Below are 5593 nucleotides of genomic sequence, written 5' to 3' on the forward strand. Positions count from 1 at the left end.
GATTAGATTTATATATATATATATATATATATCTCAAAAGGTGTAGATACAAAGCATATCTGCCAGGACATCACAATGGTGAGTCCTGAGCAAGCAAGAGACTGTCAGAGGAATAGACACAGTCAATGTTGAAGGACAGAATACTCAGACTGTAGTCAGGCAACTTTCTCCAGGCCTCAACTCCCTCCTGGTTAAAGAGGAATAATTCTGTGTTCCTTAGCTCTCAGAGTCACAGTGAAAATCAAATTCAAGAATACTTTAAGACATTCAAATGTTTCATTCAAATATAAAAAATTAAAGAATCATTCCTAGAAATGTGGCAGAGGGTCATAAGGACAAAAAAAAAATTCAGATGTCATAATAGTGATGACATAAATAAATGAATACATAAATAATACAAGAAATGTCAGTTACTAAATTTTGCTTGAAATTTCTCCTGGAAAACACTGTAGATATTTTTTATTCAAGGATATAAAATAAGGACAAAAATAAAACAAGTTGCTGCATTAAATGAAGATCTTTTAACATTTCTAAAAAAAAACCCTGGAGACATGAAAGTCAATCTCTTTCCTTAAAGAAAAGGCAATTACATAGGGTGCCTGGGTAGCTCAGTGGTTTAAAGCCTCTGCCTTCGGCTCAGGTCATGATCTCAGGGTCCTGGGATCGAGCCCAACATCGGGCTCTCTGCTTGGCAGGGAGCCTGCTTCCTCCCTTCTCCCTCTGCCTGCCTCTCTGCCTACTTGTGATCTGTCTGTCAAATAAATAAATAAAATCTTTAAAAAAAAAAAAGAAAGAAAGAAAGAAAATAAAAGGAGAAAAAAAAAACAGAAAAGGCAATTACCAAAAAAGAACCAAAAAACAAAAAAAAAAAACAAAAAAAATGGTAGATTTTAAGCCCTAATGTACACCGATGTCCATGAAATCTGAAATGAAAAAAAAAAAAAAAAAGCAATTTCCTGAGCCATATTCTTAGGTTTCATTATTTATATGTATGTTTGTAAATACAGGTAAAAAGATCTAGAAAACACACAAACTATTAATAGTGTTACCTTGAGGGAGAAGAGTGAGGTTGAGGAAAGCTGAGAAGGAGGACTTTCTTTACACTTTTGTCATGTTTGAAAAATTTTTAATTTAGGATCTAAAAAAAAAATGCATGATAGATATTATGATAGACATGTGCAGTTTCTTACCCTAGGGATGGACTCAGCTGAGCCTTGATAACTAAGCAGAAATCAGTCAGATGGAATATTAGGGGAAATGCACTTATGGCAGAGAACTAGCATGTGCAAAAGCATGGGGGCCTAGCAGGAGGAGAGGTATCCAGCATGTATAGCACTTTGGTAAAAGCAAATCTTAGGTAGATATGGGAGAAGAAGGGAAGGTGATGGTAGAAGGCTGATTACATGCCCTGTGTAAGGTACTAGGGAATTTAAACTTTATTCTGAGTGACTGATGAATTTGCAGCAGAGGATTAACATGTTCTAGTTTGTGTTTTAGGGAAATGTCACTGGAAACGGTGTGAAGAATGGACGGATGAGAAGAAAAAACAATTACAGAAGCACTTATTATATCAAGGAAAGAGTTGTTGAAGGCCTGAACTAAAACCATGGATAGGAATCAATAAACTATTGGTTATTTGCTACTAAAGTTTAAAATGGAGATCTGGGTATTTACCCCAAAGATACAAATGTAGTGATCCAAAGGACTACTTGCACCCCAATATTTATAGCAGCAATGTCCACAATAGCCAAAGTATGGAAAGAAGTCCATTGACAGATGAATGGATAAAGAAGATGAGGGGTACAACACACACACACACACACACACACACACACACACACACTGGAGTATTATGCACCCATCAAAAAAATGAAATCTTTCCATTTGCAATGACGTGGATGGAACTAGAGGGTATTATGCTAAGCGAAACAAATCAATCAGAGAAAGACAATTATCATGTGATCTTACTGATATAAGGAATTTGAGAAACAAGACAGAAGATCACAGGGGAAGGGAGGGAAAAATGAAACAAGATGAAACCAGAGAGGGAGACAGGCCATAAGAGACTCTTAATCAAACAAACTTAGGGCTGCTGGAGGGGAGAAGAGTGGAGGAATCAGGTAACTGTGTGATGGACGTTGGGGAGGGTATGTGTTGTAATGAGCACCAGGTGTTATTTAAAACTGATGAATCACAGACCTCTGTACCCCTAAAATAAGTAATGCATTATATGTTAATTAATTGAATTTAAATTTTAAAAATTATTTAAATAAATAAATTTTTAAAAATAAAATAAAATAATTTTTAAAATCTTTAAAAATAAAATGGAGATCCAGTAAGAGATAAAGCATTTCCCAATTCCATCATTCATGTTCCCTATCACAATCTAAGATAAACCCATATTATTTTTTACTTAACAAATTTATTATTGACTCACATTAAGTCCCCTCTTGAGCAGTAATATCATAGGTTTGATGCACTGTGATTTTCTAATACACCTTAATATAAGTACATAATAATTAAAATACCATATAAATCTTCTCAAATACCAGCAAAGAAAATCATACAATCCTTTAGGACACACAGGATAAGTTGCTTTCAGTTCTAGAACTCTATAAGTCTAGGTTGTTTAGCCAAAATCTTTCTTGGAAAATTGAGCCCCAAAGATGTTCTAAGTCATTTGTCCAAGGCTTAGCTTAGACCAAGCATAGTGTCAAGATCTAGTAACTCAGAAGTACAAATTCTCGAGCCTTACTAAATCAGAAATTCTGAAGGTATGAGGGAACAATCTCTATTTTAAGAAACATTCCATGTTAATTTGGTCCCCTACCTAAAGTTTGAAAGCATTGCTTTGGGCCACCCACAGATTTTCTCAGCACAGAGACTGAGGCAATTAGAAGAATCAGCTGAGATCATTTCCAAGTCAATGCTCTTAGATCTAATAACATCTGTTACTCTTTTTTATTATCCAGGTCCATACTGCGCCTTTTAGAGCTCATGCTCAGTTCATTGACAACCATTAAATAAATCAATTGAGGATGAAGATGCATTAGTGGTTTTCTAGATCTCTTGCATACCATTTCTCAAATTCCAGTCTTTCTCATGCCACAGTTACTACCTTCATAATTCCACTCTCACTGCGTATCACATATTATGTACATATATTGTTTACTTAAAGTTTTTCTTTAAATAAATTCCTTTTTTTTTTACTTTAATAAATTAAGGGACACATGTATACCACTACCATCACCGAAAGTCAGTATCACTTGCTGTGAGTAAAAGCTAACTACAAAGGCAAATGCAGTGCTAGATTCTATCCTTGTTTGTCAAAATTTCTGCTCTTAAGAACAGTATTCCTCTGGGAGCACTCTAGTGACTCAGTTGGTTCAGCATCCAGCTCTTGTTTTTTTGGTTTTTTTTTTTTTTTTTGGTTTTTTTTTCAGCTCTTGGTTTTGACTCACGTCATAAACTCATGAGTCATGAGATCATCCCCATGTGGGGCTCTAAGCTTATCCAGGAGTTTGCTGAAAGATTCTATCCCTCAGCTCCTCCCCACACTCACATGCTCACACACACTCTCTCTCTCTCTCTCTCAAATAAATAAACCTTAAAAAAAAAAAAACTGCATTCCTCTATTAACAAGGGTGGTTACCCTGTATTAGAACAATATTCAAATTTTGTACCTAACTTGATTAAAGCATTAAATGGACATGAAGTTTTCATCATGTGATATGGGATTAGTTAACTGTATGAGTATGAACCCCCAAAATAATTGCATTCCAGCAGTGGTTCATATGCCGTACTTCAGAAAATTCGGGCTTAAACCATATGTATAGTCCATTCCTGAGAATGGACAGATCTAGAATAGGAAAGTTCTAAAAATAAAACTTTCATATTTAAGTAGTAAACAAAAGCAGAGCAAATAATGATAACTAGAACACCATGCCAGGACTGAACTGAGAAGGAAGACCTAAAAGGGCTGGAGAAAACTGGACACAAGAATTCTAGTGAACCAGGGAAAAGCAATTTAGGAAAAGAAAGCACCAGCAAAAATGAATGACCTAGCACAAAGATCTTCTGTCTAACCAACCCTAAACCCAATGACATAAATAACTTTATTTTTTGAAAGTTCATGCATATAAAAATAGCACCAATGGAACAGGAATGTTAAGCAATTCCTGAAAGAGATAATTCCTTTTACTTTCTCTCTCCTCCAGCTGTGGAAGATGCCCAAAGGGAAGAAGGTGAAGGGGAAGAAGGTGGCCCTGGACCCTGCTGCCATGAAGAAACAAGAGACCAAAATTGTGGTCCGTCCTCAGTTTGAGGAAATGCCCCAAAACTTTTGCATTGGACAAGACAAGCAGCCCAAAATGAACCTCTCTCACTTTGTCAAGTGTCCCCTCTGCATCTGGTTACAGCAACAAAGGACTATTCTCTATAAACATCTGAAGGTTCCTGCTGTGATTAACCAGTTCTCACACACCTTGGACTGCCAAACAGCTACTCTACTCCTTAAGCTAGTCTACAAATACAGACCAGAGACAAAGCAAGAGAAGAAGCAGAAGAAAGTTATCAGCAAAAGGATGTCCCCACTAAAAGGGTGCCTATTCTTAAAGCTGGAGTTAGTTCTACCACCAACTTCGTGGAAAACTACTCAGCTGGTAGTGATTGCACATGATGTGGATCCCAGTGAGCTGATTGTCTTCCTGTCTGCCCTGTGCTTTAAGATGGGGTTCCCTACTGCATTATCTAGAGAAAGGTTAGGCTGGGCTGTTTGGTCCACAGGAATATCTGCACCACTGTCCCACTCACACAGGTGAACAGAGGAGCTCTGGCTAAGCAGGTGGACTATGAGATGAGGACCAATGACAATGACAGGTATGATGAGATCTGTTGTCATGAGGGAAGACAGCATCCTTGGTCCAAAGTCAGTGTCTTGCATTGCCAAGCTGAAAAAGGCAAAGGCTAAAGAACTGGACACCAAACTGGGCTAAGTGTATAGCTGTTGAGTTTTCCATGCATAAAAGTAATAAAAATTCATTTTCAGCCAGTGTTAAAAAAAAAAAAAAAAAGAGGAGGGAGAGGCAAGATGGCAGAGGAGTAGCAGACTGAAATGACATCAGGTCACAGGAGTTCAGTTAGATAGTTATCAAACAATTCCAAACACCTACAAACTCAACAAGGGATTGAAGAGAAGAATAGCAGCAGTTTTAGGAACAGAAAATTGACCACTTTCTGAAAGGTAGGATGTGTGGAGAAGTGAATCCAAGGCGAAGGGACTATAGACAGCGGGGGGAGGGTCCAGCTTCCAGCAAGTGGCAGGGCAACGGAGCACAAAATCAGAACTTTTAGAAGTCTGCTCCACTGAGGGACGTCACTCCAGAGGCTAAGCAGGGGTGGAGCCCTCGCAGGGACAGTGTGGTCTCAGGACCCACAGGGTCACTGAAAGATTGGGGGTGTCTGATTGTGGTAGAGCTCCCAGGTATTGGAGCAGGGAAGCTGACTACAGAGATGAAGCTGAGGAGTGAGCTCTCAGCTCACGGTTACCTTAAACAGTGATCCACAGCTCAGTTGGACCACTGTTCTTCGAGCA

General features: G+C 38.1%; 1 pseudogene; it reads left to right on the forward strand.

Annotated features, from left to right (window-relative positions):
• The first annotated feature begins 4226 nt into the window (after positions 1 to 4226).
• LOC116871208 lies at positions 4227 to 4994 on the forward strand (annotated as a pseudogene).
• The last annotated feature ends 599 nt before the right edge of the window (positions 4995 to 5593 follow it).

Source organism: Lontra canadensis, unplaced genomic scaffold (genome assembly GCF_010015895.1).
Source record: "Lontra canadensis isolate GAN:19392208 unplaced genomic scaffold, GSC_riverotter_1.0 scaffold1, whole genome shotgun sequence".
Lineage (NCBI taxonomy): Eukaryota > Metazoa > Chordata > Mammalia > Carnivora > Mustelidae > Lontra > Lontra canadensis.